Here is a 19,039-nt window from a genome sequence, read left to right on the forward strand (position 1 = left end):
GAGGGGGTTCCCTGCTCCACCAAGTGTGGTGGGGTGCCAGGCCACCACAGGGGACCTGATGTCTTGTCATCACAGGAGACTCTTTGTTTGGTCAGTTTATACAGCCCCTGCCACCCTGCAGCGGTGTTCAACAGGCACGATCTGAACTCAGAATGGGTTCCAGTTCTCGCTCCAGGGATTCTGTCTGTGTGGCAGAGATCTGAACTCTCTCGGGGTCTTTGAAGGCACTTTGGGGTAGGAACCGCATACAAGTCTCTCCAGCTCAGTTCTTGTCCTCCAGTCTTGGGCAGGGATTCTTAGAGAGAAAGCAAGTGCGGACGTTCTGAGGCCAGACCTGTCCAGTACACCCTGGCCAGCCTCCTTCTCACGCTGGAGCTGAGATTAAGACTGGGAAAAAGACCCATTCAGGGGTTTGTACCCGTGGCAGGACCCTGGTGAGCCCGTTAGGGGACAGAAAAATAGGGATCAGCTTCTTTTACTAGTGGCCCCTTAATAACCAGGAGCCCTTATTTAAAAGCAACAATCAACAGCCTCCCTCCCAATTCCAGGCTGGTGACAGTGGTGGTGGGGAGGGACAGACAGCAGACAATAGAATGGTAAAACAAAGTCTCCATTCCTCTCTTGTCTTGTGCCCCTCCCCCCGCAGCGCTGTGACCACATGTGCAGCCAGCAGATAGTGTTTCTGGCTCTTTGCACCTTTGCTTAATCTTTGCCTGACTGAGTGCCCAGGTTTCCTGGCCTGTCACAGCCATCTCAGACTGTTTCCCAGGAAAGCCTTTCTCAGTCGGGTGGCCCCTTCTAGTGGAGAAGGGGTTCTAGCCCTTCCTGGGGGCTGGTAGACCCTCACCACAGACACTGGCTTTGGGGCAGTGACCAGGGCTGGATGAGTCAAAGCCTTCTGTCATTTACTTTCACGGTGAGAGCTCAGCCCCAGGAAATGGGGCATCTACATTTTTCTCCAGTATGATGACAAAAGTAGGCAGTGGTTCATTCACCTGAGCTATGCAAGCCAAAAGCATCTATGAAAACCTACCCTCTTTTCATTTCTGAAGTATTATGATATAATTCAGGCAACGTAAAATTCACCTCTCAAGTTGTACAGTACAGCATTGCACATGTAATAGTCGTATTTTGCAGCCACGGTCAATAGCTAATTTCAGGACATTTTTGTCAATATTGTATTTGCTGTCCGATTATAAATCTCCCTCTCTCTCTCCCCCTGCCCTTTCCCTACCCTCTCCCTTCCTCTGTGTGTACAGGGGTGGTATGTTGCTGTGTGCTTGTGTGTGTGTGTCTGTGTGTATGTGTGCACATGTGTGCGTGCGCACACTTTCCCATAGTTGGTACCTGGAGACCAGAGATGGACCTATGGCTTGCTCTCCATATCACTTTTTTGGGGGCAGGGTCCGTCACTGACTTTTTCCTTAGCCTGGCAGACATACTCCACTGAACGGAGTTTTACCTGGGTGCTGAGGCTTCTCAGACTTGTACAGTATTCCCCACTGAGCCATCTCCCAGTCTGGGAAGTTCCATCTCCTAAGACAGACAGACTTCTCACAGTTTGGTGGGCATATGACCGCCCAGAGGTTTTGCTAAGACTACAGTTCCTCAAGTCTTAGGCGAAACTGAAAAGTCTGCATTTCTAAGTCTCTGGTGATGCTATATTTGCTTGTTTACAGAGTACACACTAAAAGCAAGAAGATGCATGCCAAGATAACAAAGTTATAGAAAGTGCTGCCATTCTGAACATAGCTGTTCGCAAATTTGCTTTGAAGCCGGGTTAGGTGGTACACGTCTATGATCTTAGTTACTTCAAGGCTTCAAGTTTGAAGCCAGTCTGGGCAGCATAGGAAGATGCTGTTTCTCACTAAGTTCTAATGCTATTTAGTAACATTACCTGTTGGTTAAATTAAGTGATATGATAACTATATGCATCTTCAAAAAATTAGATGGTCTCATTAACTAAACATTTTTATTTTACAATCTCTATTTTAATTGATTTCTTTGTTTTAAGGGAAAGTGATTTGCTTTATATTTTATGGTTCTATTATCATCAGTGAGATTAAATAAAGTAAGAATTCCAAGTTGCTCAGACACTTTTCCAATGTGGTTTATTGTGCAAATCATGAAGTTCTTTAAATTGCCATTATATAGTAATTTATATGCAATTATATATTTAGCTAGAAATATGCTATTTAGATCAAAAGTTCTTTTCTTCTTCAGTTAGAAATCCCAATGAGGACAGGCAAAAGGCAGGATGCAGGGAAACATGGCAACTGGCTTCCGTTGATGACAACACCACTTGTTGAGTCACTCTGGGATGGACCACGCGCCAGAATTAAAGCTGACCTCCTGCAAGGCTACTATTTCCCAAAGACTTCGGGGTTATTTTCATCCAGTGTGTTCTCTGGTAAAGTTTTTAAATTTTACAGTTGTATAAAATGATGTAGGAGGAAATGCCAAGAGAAATGACCTCCCTTTGGTACAGAGTACAAATGATCACCTCATGAACTTGTGACGGGAGTGATTTTTTGTTTCCTTTTCCAGAGTGTAATGGGCAATGGTGTAATTGTGGCAGTCCCTGGTATGGTACAGGATGGGTATTTTCTCAAATCTCTGAGATTCCCCCTGGAAGTCCAGAGTTTTGTTAAGTGGCCGTTTCTGTGATATAAATTCACCCACTCTCACTAAGAAATTCTCTTTAAAAACTCTTCTTTAAAAGAATGTTTTTACATGGATTGTGGGAAATTATCTCATGGAAGTGAGATAATTATCTCAATCTCAGGTCTTGGTAAGTGTAAGTGTGGATATTTTAAGGTAATTCCTTTAGAAAGATTCACAATTTTATGTTTGTCTAACTTTCAATTAGAAAGCATATGCTATATTCTATTATAATCAATTTTGAATGATGGATAACAAGACAGTCCCATACCCTGCCAAACCCTGGGAATTCCTTTATTTACAGAATGTCTCTAGTCTGTGACTCTGAGCATGAGGGAGACTCTCAGACATGTACACACATTTTAAAGGTTTCCAAAGACATAGAGATTGGTTGATTTAGTTCCATTGATCATTGAGTAATAAACTATTGAATTGTTACTTATTACTATTCAGATTGTGAATAAGGGCATGGTTTGACAAACTAAAGCTACAGGCAACCTGACTAAGTGAGTCTAAAGCAACAGCAAAAACTTATGGTAGCACAGGGTAGGGAGGCTCAGTGAGTAAGGGCACTTGTCTCCAAGTTTGATGCCAGGATCCATGCTGTGTGTGTGTGTGGGGGGGGTGAAATGACTCAGAAAGATGTCCTCTGACTTCTGTATGTGTGATGTGGAGTACATGAACCCCCAAGAAATAAATGTAAAATTACCCTGTGGTAGGCAGCACAATAATACATTTTCAAATATCTGAAAAACATTACTAATGTGGTGGCTGGGGAATAGCTCCATGGTAAGATGCTCACCACCATGCCCAAGGTCCTGGATTTGTTCAAAAGTACCATGAGAGAAAGCAATAATACTGCTTAAATTGCTGAAAAATGAGAAGTGATTGCTATGAGTCAGGAACAAAGATGCTAGAGAGAATATAATGTGGGAAAAGTCTCACGTGCAAATGAGGCAGGGAACTAGAGTTGAGAAATATCTTGAACGAAACCAGAACTTGTCATAACACTGAGAAGTTAGGCTAAAAATGATGGCCACCAGCACAGAGCTGGGGCAATGCCAGGGAGAAGACAAGGCTCCCTAGGAATTTCAACTGAAGGCCTTACATGCCATGTGAGCTCTTACTTTTTGTATGCCAAGCTGACTCAGAGATCCTCAAGCCTTGGGCTCTTAATACAGCAAAACACTAAAGAATAAAGAAAGAAGCTTCCTGTTCATGTTGACTAGTCAGGAGATTCATCCAAGATCAAGCCTGCTAAAAATAGACTCACTGCAGCCAGTGACCAAGCACACAGGAAATAGTTAACTGGGAGAGAGTGAGCTAACAGCAGAATTCACTAAGCAGCAAACATGATGGCAGCCTGAGGTCCTTAGGAACTTAGAGTAGCAGCTTCATTAGGGGGAAGGTGTAAAATGGTATGTATAAAATGTCACAGTGAAAACCTTACGGAAAGAGAGAGGGAAAACCTTAAGGAAAGAGAGAGGGAAAACCTTACGGAAAGAGAGAGGCTCAAAAGAAGGGGGCAGGGGGTAAATGTGGTCGGAGACAGGGACAGGGACAGGACATTTACAAAACAGCCACAGACAGAACATGCAAAAAGGAAAGCAATGCAGTTACATTTTTAAAAGTTTTTAAAATAACAATTGTTGATTCATTTTGTGTATGCATATACACAAAATATACATATGGATATACCCATAAAAGAAAACAATGCAATTCTATTTCAGAAGTTAGTTACAATTTTTTTGTGAGTGTGTATATATGTGTGTGTATGTGTATATGTGTGTGTGAGTGTGTATGTGTGTGAGTGTATGTGTGTGAGTATGTATGTGTGTGTCAGTGTGTGTATGTATGTGAGTGCGTATGTGTGAGTGTGTGTGCATATGTGAGTGTGTGTATGTGTGAGTGTATATGTGTGTATATGTGTGCGTGTGTGTATGTGTGAGTGTGTATGTGTATGTGTGAATGAGTGTGTATGAGTGAGTGTGAATGTGTATTGTGAGTGTGTATGTGTGTGAATGAGTATGTGAGTGTGTGTATGTGAGTGTGTATGAATGAGTGTGAGTGTGTATGTGTGAGTATGTATGTGTGTATGTGTGTGTGAGTGAGTATGTGAGTGTGTGTATGAGTGAGTGTGAGTGTGTATGTGAGTGTGTTTGTATGAGTGTGTATGTGTATGTGTGAGTGTGTATGTGAGTGTATATGAGTGAGTGTGAGTGTGTATATGTGAGTGTGTGTGTGTGTGTGAGTGTGTATGGGGGTGGTCACAGGACAATTCCTTGGAGTGAGTTCTTACCTTCCACCATGTGGATCCCAGGGCTTGGACTCAAATTGTCAGGCTTGACAGCAGCTGCCTTAACCCACAGACCTACATTACTGCTCTTCCCAACCCCAATACTGTAACACTTGATGAAAAAATACTAAGTGGAAGGAATATAATGCAGATTGTCCATAACATAACTGATGCTAATATTCAAAATTTAGAGACACAACAGGCAGATATCTGTGATTTTGAGGACAGCCAGGACTACAGCCTGACTTTGAAAAAACAAACAAACAAGCAAACAAAAAAACAAAAAAGGAAAAAATTCAGAGACACAAATAAATAGGTAAAATAGAGATTTATTTTATGCATGTCAGTGTTTTGCCTGCATGTATGTCTGTGGGAGAGTGTTGGATCCCCTGGAACTGGGTTATAGACAGTTGTGACTTGCCACATGGGTGCTGGGAAGTGAGTCTGGGTGCTTGAGAAAAACATCTGGTTACTCAACCACTGAGCCGTGTCTCCAAACCCCTAAGTAGACTTTATTAGGACTCATAGAACAAGAGGGTAGGTGTTCCATCAGAAGAAAATAACAAGAACAAGGAAGGAACCACCAATATTCCAATACATAATGGGCAATGGTTTCCGGAGATGTCAAAATGGTCATGAAGTACAATATTAGCAAGGACACAAAGCAGACAAATAAAACTGTCCTTTCTATTGCAAAATGCCCATGACAGACAAAAGGAAATTAAACTTAAAAGCTAATGAAAATACTTGAAGTGAGTTTAAATTTTAAAATATTTACAATGGAAATTCTCCCACAATGTGTTTTGATTCCTAGGTGATGTGTGGCTTGTGAGAATCATGTTTTTGTTTTTGTTTTTTTCCACATAAAAGATATCATTTGCACTCCACTTGTGAACACAACATTTCATGCAGTTAGTGTTCAACGCTGACAGAATCTTTTAGAACATAATTATGTACAAAATATTTTTAAAGGGGTAACATCACTGATTCTCAACTTTAGGAAAAATCCCAAGAGATTCTGTGGTGTGTATGTGTGGGTGGTGTGTGTGTGTGTGTGTGGTATGTGTGTGTGGTGTGTGTGTGTGGTGTGTGTGGTGTGTGTGTGGTGTGGGTGGTGTGTGGGTGGTGTATGTGTGGGTGGTGTGTGTGTGCTGTGTGTGCTGTGTGTGTGGTGTGTGTGGTGTATGTGTGGTGGGTGTGGTGTGTGTGTATTATATGTGTGGTGTGTGTGTGGCATATGTGTCGTGAATGTGTGGTGTGTGTGGGGTATGTGTGGTGTATGCTGTGTGTGTTATGTGTGTGTTACGTGTGTGGTGTGTGTGTGTGGGGAGTGTATGTGTGGGTAGTGTATGCGTGGTGCCTGAGTGTGACTGCAGATTCACACGTGGTCCCTGTACCTGACTGCAGACTTGTCAAGGGTGCATGTGGAGGACAGAGCAGGGCCCTGAGTGTCTTTTTCTTACTGACTCTCACAGGCTGCTCTCTGACTCATATGCTTGTCTTTTAGTCAGCTGGCTAGTTAGTGAGCTCTTGGGATCAGCCTGTCTTCACCTCCTGATGTTGAGCTTACAGGTTCATGCAATCATACCTGGTTTGGTTTTTTTTTCCTTGGGTTCTGGGGATCTGAATTCAGAGCCTCATATTTGAAGAATAAGCACTATACTCACTGAGCCATCTCTGTAACCCCCAAAGAGATATTTACTTATATTTTCTATCTCCTATTAGGGAGAAAAATATAGGTAGTGTTTGAATTCAGTGAGAATCCTAATATCTGTTAAATCTTTTGAAATGACATCAGTAACACTAGAGTCAAATCCTGAACTTAAAAGCAGGCAAATTTAGATTATCTATCCATGAAAAATATAATTTCTTTTTTATTTCTGAGAGAGTTTTACTGGGTTGTCCAGGCTAACACTGAACTCACAATGTAGAGTAGGTTGAAATCTCTTCTTCGACCTGCTGAGTTCTGAAATTACAGTTGTGTACCACCATATCTGGCTGAAAAATATAATTCTTGAAGAAAAAACCCTAATGGAACAATTAAAAATGCAGTTTGTATTTAACCTGATAATACCCCAAATACAGATATAAAAATATTGATGAATATCAACCACTGTTTAATGGTGAAAGTATACTTTCGAAGCTGCGTCTCAAGGGAAAGCTGGTGTGGAAATCACTGCTGGTTTTGGTTTGCCAGACTCATTTAGAATCTCCACGCCCCAGCCATTACAGTACAGGTTGTCTCACTTTTGACCTCATCATAACAGACACACTTGTTTCAAAACTTCCCATTGCTTGAAGAAATCAGTAACCACTGGGAGACCTGATTGTTGTGAAACATGTCTTTGCGGTGCCAACACTGTGGGATGAATGATCCTCGGATGTGCTTAAAGGTTCACACTCATTCTGTTTAGAGTGTCGCTTACTTCTAAGAAGACAGTGCATCATTTTTCTCCACACAGATAACTTCCCTGAGTCATTAGAAGTAACTTCTCAGGGCAATTTCTTTTAGACACTAAAAATCATAAAAAGTTCATTTTTTTCTTCTGTTTCCTTAAGATGCTAGATATAATTGGATCCAGTGAGTTAAATTAACTCTTGTGATCACTCTTTGTTTAGCAGTGTTCTGTGGTTTCAGTGTAAGGCAGTATCTTCATCTATTCACCATATCTCAATTAAACTCTGGCTTGGCATGCTTCTCAAGACTCAATCCATTGCAGTCGGTCAAATCACATTCTTACACAAACAAGTGTCCCGGCTCTCCCGTACCTCATGATTGTGACACAACTGCCCTCTAATTTAGCTAACTGAGGCTCCAGGAAGGGGAGAAAAGATACTGAGAAGAATTATACACCATACAACATGTTTCTCTTCCTACAGACAGCTAATCCAAAATATTTACATACATCTGAGGATCTAACATTTTTGGGATACCTACTCTGTAGTAAGTATTTTTCTAGTTGTACAAATGCTTGTTTTATGAATAACGATGTCAAAATTTACAGATGTTAAGCCACTAGGAGGAAGTTACAAGGCTGTTAGGTTTTTATACAAACCCAACCCAGTACATCTCAAAAAGTACATCTGGACCACACGAGCAGAAGGGCTGGCAGCATCCTCTACCCTCTCAGCACCACACATAATCATCCTTGTACACATGTATGGGGCTCAACATACTATTATCCCTCCATTCTGCATCTTCCCTGGTGCCATAGATTTGGAGAGCCACATGCTGGCTCTGATACACTGAGCCAAGATCCCTGTGCTAGGCTTGTTATAACCAAGTCATACCAAGGTGAGAAGAAAAGACAGACAGAAGGGAAAGTGCCAGAAATCTGGACAGCACCGGACATCTTTGATTCTGCTTTCTCTTTCTATCGAGGTGTTCCTCATCTTTGAAGGTTAGGGCCAACCTGGATACTCCCATCCTTTAATGGATTTATGAATCTATCTAGTCATCTCTGTTGGCAAGATATGATCATGTCTAGTAAGGAGAATTTATTGTGGACTTTTTTTATGCTTCAGAGGTACTAAGTCATTCAAACTGAACAAAAGATGTGAGGTGTGAGCATTCAAAATTCTTATTTTACTGATAAGGAAAAAATACACAGATAAGAGGTTGATGGACGTGCCCAACATTACACAGCTTTCAGCTGGCAGAATGGGAACCTACTGGCCTCAAACTCACAGAGATCTGCCTGCCTCTGCATCCTGAGTGCTGGGATTAAAGGCAATGTTAGCATTCTTAAAACAGAAATTTGCTTTGTCTCTGGGCTGTGTGAGAACTCTTGTGCTTATATAGTGCTGAGGGAATACCTTCTCCAGGATCTGTTGCATTCGGGCTGGTCACTACTCCAAGATGAAAAAGTCTTTAATTTATCTCAATTGTTGTTTAAATTCTTTAGAATCATCAGGCAGTGTCTGTTACATAGGTTTTCTGTCCCGGCAGGTCCCACTACCTTTCTCTGCCCCAAAGAAGCACACAGACACTAAGCCATGTCTATTAATCCATGTATTTCCACGTGTTCTTGGCTTACGGGGAAATGCTGGAGTTGCAACTCCTTTGCCTGCTACATGATGACTGCTCAGTGTCTCTCCAGAGAAGAGAGCGATTTTCTGTCTGTTCCTGCTTATATCCCGATTCTGCCTAGCTACGTCACTTCCTACCCATCTGTACAGACCTCCAGACCTCAGTGGTTAGCTAATGTCAGTTTCTGCCCAGCTAAGTCACTTCCTGGGATCACATGATGACTCCTCTCTGCCTACACTTCCCAGAATCCTCCTTGTCTCCTAGTCCTATCTATCTTCCTGCCTGGCCAATCAGTGTTTTATTCATCAACCAGTAAGACAAACATATACACAGAAGAACATTCCCCGTCAACTGTCTTTGAAAGCCAGGACTACCACATCTCACTAACTCTCAACAGCTGCAATTTGTAGCCTTCCCTTCTATTTCATATATTTAAAAAAACAGTATATTAGATTTTTATTTCATATCTGCCAAAATGGCTTTTATACCTAAATTTATATGAATATGTCCTATTTATAATTTAGGAACACATGAAAAGAGTATACACATAAAATAATTTGTTACAGGATCATCAACACTTTACATCCAAAAGGTGACTCTCTTGAGTCCCATTTCAATTAAGAATCTTCCCTGGTGTACAAATGGATTCTGGGAGCCCACTCCCCATATAGGAAAACTTTCTCAGCCTAGACACATGGGGGAGGGCCTAGGCCCTGCCTCAAATGATGTGACAGACTTTGATGATCCCCCATGGAGGGCCTCACCCTTTCTATGGAGCAGAAGAGGGATGGGATGAGGGTTGGTGGGGGGCATGGGAGGATGGGAGGGAGAGGGAACTGGGATTGATATGTAAAATGTGATTGTTTCTAATTTAAAAAAAGAATCTTCAATGCCGTTGTTTTCCATACAGTGCTGCTCTAAATGAGAACAGAACATGGGTGTAAAACCATTTTAAGATGTACTTATTATTATTTTGTGTGTATATGTGCATGTACACACATACACACACACACACACACACACGCCAATGGAGACAGTGACAAGGTGTAGGATACCCCCTGCAGCTGGAGTTGCAGGCTGTTGGGAGCTGCTTGATGTGGCCACTGGGAACCAAACTGCAGTCCTCTATAAGAGCAGCAAGTACTCTTAAACACTGAGCCATCTCCCCAGCCCTAGAATAGGTTTTTTTTTATAAAGAATTCAAATAATGCAATTGATTGGTGCTACGCAATTAAACTGACTTCATAATTATGTGTTTCCAGAGTGCTGCTTAAGGAACCGGATTTACTGATGTTCCTTACGGACTCTCTACAGTCCCTGACACACACACACACACACACACACACACACACACACACACACACATGCACACACTTATTTATTATTTATGTCTGAAAAAGAATGCTTCACACTGTGTCTAGGATTTATTTCTGAACTACTGTCACCCACGCTGAACCTCTGGAGGCTATTGCCTTTAATGCCCGTGCATGCACTAGTGATTAAAAATATGCCATGGCAACGACTGACAGCCGACAGAGCCATAGCAAGAAGGCTTACAATATGCAGCTCTAGGGGTGCTAAACTAGGAGAAACAAGGAGCTCGTGCCTGGGAGAAGCCAGCTCTCTCAGCAGGCATCTGCTATCTGTAGACTCCAAGGAACATCCCCTCCACATTTGTGTGTCCAATGATATTGCCACCGTTTGGGTCTTGTTTATGTAGCCATTTCTAGGAGAGGCAGTTTCACAGCAAACTTCTTGGTAGTATGGCTCTCATAATCCCTTTGCCTGCTCTTCCATGATGGTCCCTGGACCACAGATGCAGGGGCCGTGACACAGATGCATCCATTGGGGTTGGACCGAGTTCAGGACCGAGTTCAGTAAGCAGCAGTCTGGACCTTGCGATCTGTTGGTCTTCGATTATGTCCAGCTGTGGCTTTTTTGTAATGGTCTCCACTTGCCATAAAGAGAGACTTCTTTGATGAGGGGTGAGAGCTACACTTGCCTGTGGGTGTGAAGAAAAGGATTCGAACGTAGTAAGGAATTATGCCTATCTAGCAAAATAGTGATCCTCCCTAAGGCCCATCACTGCACTTACTCCAGGAAGCTGACTAGCTTTCCAGTTCCAGGCATAACTTCCCTCCTGTTGAGTGGGTCTGAAGACCGGGATATGTGAGAGCTACTTTTGGCAGCTTTATGCATGTCCTGCCATACTGGTCACTGTGATTACAGGTGTTGCAGCTGAATGGAACTGGCCCCCTCCTTTAGCAGCTTGCAAAGTGTTTTTAGTACTGTGGAAGCTGGGCTGCAGGAAGGAGGCTTTCAGGTTAGAGTTTGTTCAAATCATGCAAGCCCTGTGACCTAAGTGTGTGGTCTTCAGCAATAGGGGCTTACCTCAGCCTCTGGGAACAAACCAAGGGCTATGTCAATAGTCTGTACTATTCCGAGTCCCCTGACCAGCCATTTGAAAGGAGATTTCTCATGCCTGTTGCTGGGGTTTTTGTTAGTCTGTGGTTCAATTGGGGACCATTGCCATAAGTGCATGTAGATAAATACATGTTTATACGTATTATGTATAATTTCTACTAAACCCAAAATGCTATGATTCCTTGAAACCTTATCAAATATTGATATTATTTGCTCCATTTCCTGCCTTCTCCTGCTGACTTCTCTCCTGTCCAGGAGCCTCTCTGCACTCTTCCATTTTCCATTTCATATCATCTGTATCTTGCTATTTTCCCCCCAAGATTCCCACCCTGCCCTCGCCCTGCCCTGTGGTTGCTTTATACTTTCCTGGTCTCTCCATGTTGCATGTGCATATCTAAAGATCTGGAAGTAGGGACTACAGATGAGAGAGAACATGTGGCATTTACCCGTGTCTGGGTTACTTGCTTAATATGATCTTTACTAGGTCCATCCATTCACCTGCAAATTTCATTATGTCACTTGTTTTTTGCAGCAGTATAATATTCCATTGTGTGTATGTACCTCAATACCACCATCCACTCATTGGGCCCTTTTAATGATTCTTCAGGGCAGTGGCCAGCTTTGAACCTGTATATAGCAACACAGCCTCAGCAGGATGGTTGAGTATATTTGTGCATTTATGTGTGTACGTGTGCATGTAACCGATAATCAAGATGAAGGAGGCTATCAGCTTGAGAGCTGTGGTACATAGGACGGGTGGGAGGGAGGGTACCCAGAAAGGATAGGATGGAGGAAAGGGGGAAAATAATGTAATTTTATTTTAATTAAAATGTATTTAAAGAGAAAAATTAGAAGAAATATATATATCTTGGAACTAATGCAATGTGATGACCCGTGTGTTAGAGGTATAAGGAGGAATGTTAAGATCACAGGGGAATACCTTCTTTTAGAGTCTGTACTAAATTTAAGGAGCTTGCACTTTGTATTTCTAGCTGACCTTAGAATATTGTTGGCTCTTTGCGTTATTTACATGAACTTCTTTGAACCTCACAGGAAACTCAGTTGGAAGCTTGTGGGAAGTGGGCATGTGATTTCCAAGTGTGGGGAGGAAGAGAAATTCAGAATAGTAAAAAATTTAGCTAGTCTTACTGCTTTTTGCACACAGTTTATTATCTCACATGTTTTTCTTTAAGGCTTCACAAAAATGACACACTTAAAATTTAAAATTTAAACTTAGATTTATTTGTTTTATTTTATGCACAGTGTTTTACTTGCATGTATGTATGTGTACCTCATGCATTCCTGGTACCTGTGGAGGTCAGAAGAGGGTGTCGGATCCCTTGGAACTGGACTTATAGATTGTTGTGAACCACATGTGGGTGCTGGAAATTGCACTCAGGTCCTCTGCAAGAGCAACAAGCGCTCCTAACCAATTGTTTTGACATGATTTACTATAATTAACAACGGTAACAGAAATAACTATAGCTGGCATTCTGCATATCTTATGTGCCTGGTACAGTTCTAAGCACTTTACATACATGAACTTATTCAATGCTCCAGCACCTCTCAAAGGGATTTATCACCACCTGCATTTTGAGATGAAGCCCTGATGCGTGTGGAAATTAAGAAACGTGTTAGAGATTCCAATTACAGACCTAATGCTGATCTTGGGCAGGGAGTATCTAACTGTTAAGACTGCTTTGATCAAAACCGCATATATTTGATCAATACTAGCTTATTCACTGTTTAATGATTGTTGGAAATGTGTCTTTTGAAAAGGTGGGTGAGAGACTTCTGCTGCCCTGGTTAAAGGCATCTCAGTTTGAGCTGAGACATTTGCTGCGTGAGAGACCTTTGTGCATTAGACGACATTGGATAGGGAGGACAGCAAGTTTCATAGAAGTGCCCGCAGTGAGATGGTGAGGGAGAGCCAGTGTGACAAGTTGATGAAAAGAACATCAGGAAAGAAATTTTAGTTTGAAAAATGTGGGTATTGTACCTCTTTCGCAGACTTCACCCCGCTCCCCAGCAAAAGTCTACACTGGGAGTAAAGACCATCATCTTGGGTGGGGCTTCTTAATGGTGTACTTTGATCATCCTTTAGGAACTTACTGGAAACCTTACTAACCAGTTCCTGTCCTGGATTCCTGAATCAGAAACTCCAAGAGATTTATGTGTCACCTGTTCCGGAGAGAATAGCAGATTTCTCGTCACAGCCCCATTCTCGTGCCTGTCTTGCTGGCCTTTGCTTCTCCATTTATGGTTATTGACAGTTGCTAACACAACATGTAATGGTGCCCCCTGCAATGATGGAAAAGTTCTGTATCTGCTCTGCCCAGTATGCCAGTCTTCTGTGCTATGGAGGACTTGAAAGATGACAGTAAAGCTGAGAAATTGAATTTTTGGCTTTATTTAATCTTCATTTCCGTTGTGTTATGTGGTTGAGGTTACCACCAGGGCCAGCATGCTGATTAGTCTCTTGAGGACCTGGAAGATGAAACATGACTAAAGGATGCATTGTGTACCAGGCAATAGTTTAAGCATTTTGTACATGCAAACTTTTTAATATCCCATAGCAGCCCTAGGAAGTAGGCTTATTGTTTATCTCCAGGCTATAGATGAGAAAAAGAAAGGCTAAACTTAGGAAGTAACCCCTCAAAAGGCATGTATTAAATCAGCAGAACTGGGATCCAAACCCCAGTAGTCTGATGCCAGGGTACATAGCCGCAATACTCTCTCCATACTCTTGGGTAAATAGATGAATTTTATATTACCTTCTAAACTCAGATCAATGGGGTCAGAAACAAGGGTAAAGGTCATTTTCTGTTTATGTTTTAATGGTATTCTAAAATTTGAAGTTTTACGGAAACAGGCATTTTCATATGGTGCAATATATGAAAAAAAATAAAGAGAGAAGAGAAAAAGATGACAGCATGGTTTGCAAAGAGATTTACCCTGGGAAAATTCTGGGATCCAGGGTAAGGTCATAGTTCTCTTGAAGGACGGAACTTCCCCAACTGAACACTAAGTACACAATTCTCATTTAGATTCTCAAAAGTCCTGTTAAACTGGGTGACTTCCTGTAGGTTCCTCCTTATCCTTTGCATATTTCTCTTTTTAGCTGCAGTCTTTATTTTTACTTGTTCTCTCTCTCTTTCTTTTATAGAGAATTAGAGGAAGAAGACACCCAAGCACTAGAAACAACCGAGATCAAAGTAGCTTTGAAGTTTTAGTATCTTTGGACACTCTTTTCCTCCACATACTTTTTGTTCTTTCAAGCAACCAACTCCATTCTTCTGTAACATGACAGGCCTCTGGCTTCTGGGGGTGTGTCCCAGGTGATATGCTAATAAGAATCTAATTTTAAATTAATTTTTATTTAAATTAAAAATAATATTATTCTATATACCAATCCCAGTTCCCTCTCCCTCCTCTCCTCACATTTCCCTACCACTCCCCCACCCCACCCTACATGAACTTCCCAGGGAGGGTGAGGCCTCCCATGGGGGATCATCAAAGTCCATCACATCATTTGGGGCAGGACCTAGACCCTATCCCATGGATATAATAATATGAACTGCATAAACTTAAAATATTGGTTTTCAAATAAGTTTTCATGGATATCCCTTAATATATTTCTATGCATGTATACATTGGAAGCACATATTCACATATATATGTACATAATATAATGTGCATATATACTTTCATATCTTTCTATTTATACATTATGCAGTTACACATGTTTTAAACAATGATGACAATCTTACTTATACTTTATTTTTTCCATTTAACATTATTATTATAAGTTTTAAGGTATTTAAATTTAGTCTTAGAACTCTCTGAAAATAATAGTCTTCTTATGTTGAGTAAGAAATTGATATATATATGCATACATATGTATATTATATCCCAGCTCATTTCATTTTCTATTTATGGCTAAAACCTTTTCTCCCTTTAGATTTTGGCCAGATCACATGTAGTATAAAAGGATTAAAAACAAGAATCACTCCTCTTGAATGTGGTATTTTTTAAATTTTTGTAGAAATATTTGTATAAATATTATTATTATTTTGTATAAATGAAAGTCTTGCAAGGAGCTCATGTATGGAATTTATAAGTGGTCATCTTAACCTAAGTCAGACTGTTTTTCTCTATTCTCACAAATTTTGTCCTGTACCAGAAACAACAAATGAGAAGAGACAGCCTTTAGGACTTCGTAATTTTCATTGCTATCAATTTCTCTAACGGGCTATGTAAAAGAGGAGCTACTCAAAAAGAGGTCATATTGTCAGAGGCAATGTCCCATAGCTGCCAAATCCACTTAAAATGTCGAAGTTTTGTTGGCAGCTGGGTATCATAATTGACATTTATAAAGGTATCCTGTAGTCATCAAAACAAACTTGATCATTGTGAGCATGATGTATCAAAGGGGAGATGTACATAATGAATTTAGAGAGGTTTTAAAATCTAATTCATTAAGTTAATAAAAAAGTTCATGCATTGAGACATGATAATAGAATAGAGCATTCCTTTCTGTGGATTGACTCATGGGCAACAATCATATCAATGAGATGCTCCGAGGGGAAACAGGTACAGTCTACCGGCTCCTGCCGACCGACTTAGTCTCCGACATCAGCTCTCCTCCCTTTTCCAGTTTTTGTGTTTTATCCCTTCTCTACCCTGAAACGGGCTATGCTTGCGTGGTTTCCATCAGGGTTTCTCCCAGCCCCCGAGATTTCCCTGAGCTCCACACTGATTATTCCTAGAGCTCCCATCATGCTCTGGAGAGACGCTGCAGTACAAGGGCTCTGTGTTTGAGATGGGTGCATACTGAGGGCAGGCTCTAGGGCTTGGTCCTATGGTCATGAGTTTCAGAACAATGTGATATCTAAAGCATGCTCGTTGCACGGGTAGGTGGTTGATCGAGTCAGTCTTGCCAACTCAAAGTTATATGCCAATAAAAAATAAGAAATCCAATGTACAGATAGGAAAGGCAGGGGCATACTGACATTGTGAAGCTGCCCTTCACGACAATGACAATCTCTATTTGGCCTTGTGTTCCTAAATTCTACCATAGTTAAATGAGATGCCAGAAATACGATTTAATATGGGGAATTGTCTGATTTGTCAAACACTGGGTGATCCAAAAGGACAATAGACCAGATCCAACTCCTAGCCTATAATTTTTAAAGACCTACAATGAGGTCTTTAATGCAGTTTCCATGAGGCTGCAATTCAAGGGTGAATAAATTCTGTTCTCTCAAAGGCTAACATAATGAAATCTGTGATTTCATCGATTGAAGAAAAGCAAAGTTACATTTCCCCATGTTCTACAGGTTTTATATCTGGTGCTGGGCAGGCAACTGTTCATTTTTCACAAGGTGGTAAGCCATCGCTTTAGAATGAACTGTTAAAAAAAAGTCAGATTGAATTAAATGTAGATAATTGTAAGTTTATGAAGAAGTGAATCTTAAAACATCACTTTGATAAAATCCTGTTCATATCACCAAGAAATTCTCTGAGTTCCCTGGAAAAACATCCAAGCAATGTCCCCAGCGGGTCATAATTATTAAGGCTAAAAGTCTATAGTCATAACTTCATGGGAAACCATTCCAGAGGACTCACTGAGGTAGAACAAGTTGAAGATTTACAAATGAAAATTTATTTATATACAATTCTTAATGCTTTATATCCCCTCACTGCAGAATAAAAATGACTTACTCTTGTAGAAATCTGGTACAGCCTGCTGTAAGCACAAATATTCCTTGATGTTTGTTTTATATTAAAAGTTTGCATCTGATCCCACAATGTTCCCATGCTAACTTCTCCCAGAGAGATGTGATGTGTTTATCTATAAGTTTGTGTGTCATTAGGGCTGTACCACAAGCTCAGGGGCATTCATTCTAAAACAGGGAAAAGCCCATGACTCACACTGACGGCTGTGAGCAGAAAATATCAGCTTAACTACTCTCCAGGCTCAGACCATGAGCAAACACGCAGCCCACAGGACCCCTTCCCAGACAAGAAAAGGAAGTTATGGGAGCCAAGAGGAAGCCTTTAAAAGACATGGAATGGTAGAGAGGGCCAGTGCTTGGTGAAAGAGTAGGATGCCGTGTCATGGAGATGCCATGTCATGGAGATGAAAAGGGAGATATTTTGGAACGGAATAAATAATACAGAGCCCCCATATGGTTCATGACCAGCTGACCCCGAGCCTAAAGCATCCTGCCTTTGAAGAATAGAGGGGAAAAAGGCTTATTTCACCAAAAGGGAGTTAGTACATAAGTCACGTAACAGAGAGTGAGCTCTAAAATCTGCAGCTCCTCTGTTATTGGCTAATGTTCCTGTGGCCTAGCACAGCGTGGGCTTGGAGTCACAGGCCTGACAGCGAGCACGGTTGCAGTCCAACCTGGATAGAACCCGAGCTGTGGAGTGGGGCCCTGATGGTTGTTTCCAGATTTTGAAATGGGGAAAAATGAGACAAGCTTAGGAAAGACAGGAAAGGAAGGAGTCAAAAGGGGGACTCACAAGTGCTTGGCAGGAGCGCAGATTAGGGTGGGGCAGAGGGCTGATGGGGGCGGGGCCTAACTGCAAGGCTATCCATTTCAGAGGCATTTCTCACTACCTTCTAGTTGATGTGCCGTGCTTCATCTTGTTCTTTGATTTCCTTCCTTGTTCTTCATGTGAGGGCTCTCTTTTGCCTCCTCTCCTTGCTTGATTCTGGGCAGCCACTACCTGAAAAAGGCCAGGGCTGGGAGGGGACTTTAGAGGTTACAGATGCCCCTTCCTGTTGCTAGGGAAGCCCACCCACCATATTCCCAGTCGTCATGGGTTTTACCCAGATTCCTGCAGGTCTGGGGAGTGGAAAGGAATGAAGCCCAGCCAGGCTGTTGGTCCTTCTGTAACAGGCTCGGTTTCGCTGTTGCTCAGCTTTGGAATAAAACAAGTGTCCAATGGACCCAACAAACCCAGCATCAACGCAAACCAAGGCTTTGTGAACAACAGTATGTAAATACAAAACTTTAAAATGCGGGCTCCGCTTCATTGCAACTCCCCCACTTAATGAAAAGGCGGAAGTAGAAGCAGGAGCCTTCCTCTTTCAGCTCTTCCTGGTGAAACCGCACAGGACACAGCCAGGGGTCTCACACATCCATTGCACAGCACACTCTGGCCTGTCTGTCTGCAATGATGACTTCTGCTTATTTATAGAATCTACTGTATTGGTCACGTGCAGTTTAGACCTCACCTACCCCTAAAGTCAGCTCAGACAGAAGCATTTCCAATTCTTCATGCCATGTACACTACACATACATACTTTTCCAACGTTTCCCTCTAAGTTATGAATACTTGCGACGGTGTCTGTTGACACGGCGTGCTGAGTCTCGTATGCGTGCTTGTGGAGTGAGTGACTCTTGAGGGTTCGGCTCTGATGCTAATTGTGGAGCCAAAAGGGGTGAACAGAGGCCTTTTAGACCGGTGCAGAATGCTGGGTAGTTTTTAGTGGTGTGGCAGATGAACTGGCTGAGGGCAAATACCCTGGAAACTTCTTTAAATGCTCTTTTATTGTCTCATACTTTTAAATATCTATGCAACAATTCTAGTCTTTTCAGTTGACATCTCCTCTC

At 41.7% G+C, this 19,039-nt stretch overlaps 1 protein-coding gene and 1 long non-coding RNA gene across 2 annotated transcripts in view; both read left to right on the top strand.

Moving 5' to 3' along the window:
• The window catches only part of Trpc6 (transient receptor potential cation channel subfamily C member 6), an 89,845-nt gene that overhangs the window by 688 nt on the left and 70,118 nt on the right, over positions 1-19,039 (top strand). The gene's annotated exons all lie outside the window — the stretch shown is intronic.
• On the top strand, positions 84-13,797 carry LOC121135642. Its single transcript, XR_005872742.1, has 3 exons — positions 84-234; positions 2,224-2,410; positions 13,516-13,797. It is a non-coding gene; the product is annotated as an uncharacterized LOC121135642 (long non-coding RNA).

This window comes from Mesocricetus auratus, unplaced genomic scaffold (assembly GCF_017639785.1).
Source record: "Mesocricetus auratus isolate SY011 unplaced genomic scaffold, BCM_Maur_2.0 Super-Scaffold_100040, whole genome shotgun sequence".
NCBI classification, from domain to species: domain Eukaryota; kingdom Metazoa; phylum Chordata; class Mammalia; order Rodentia; family Cricetidae; genus Mesocricetus; species Mesocricetus auratus.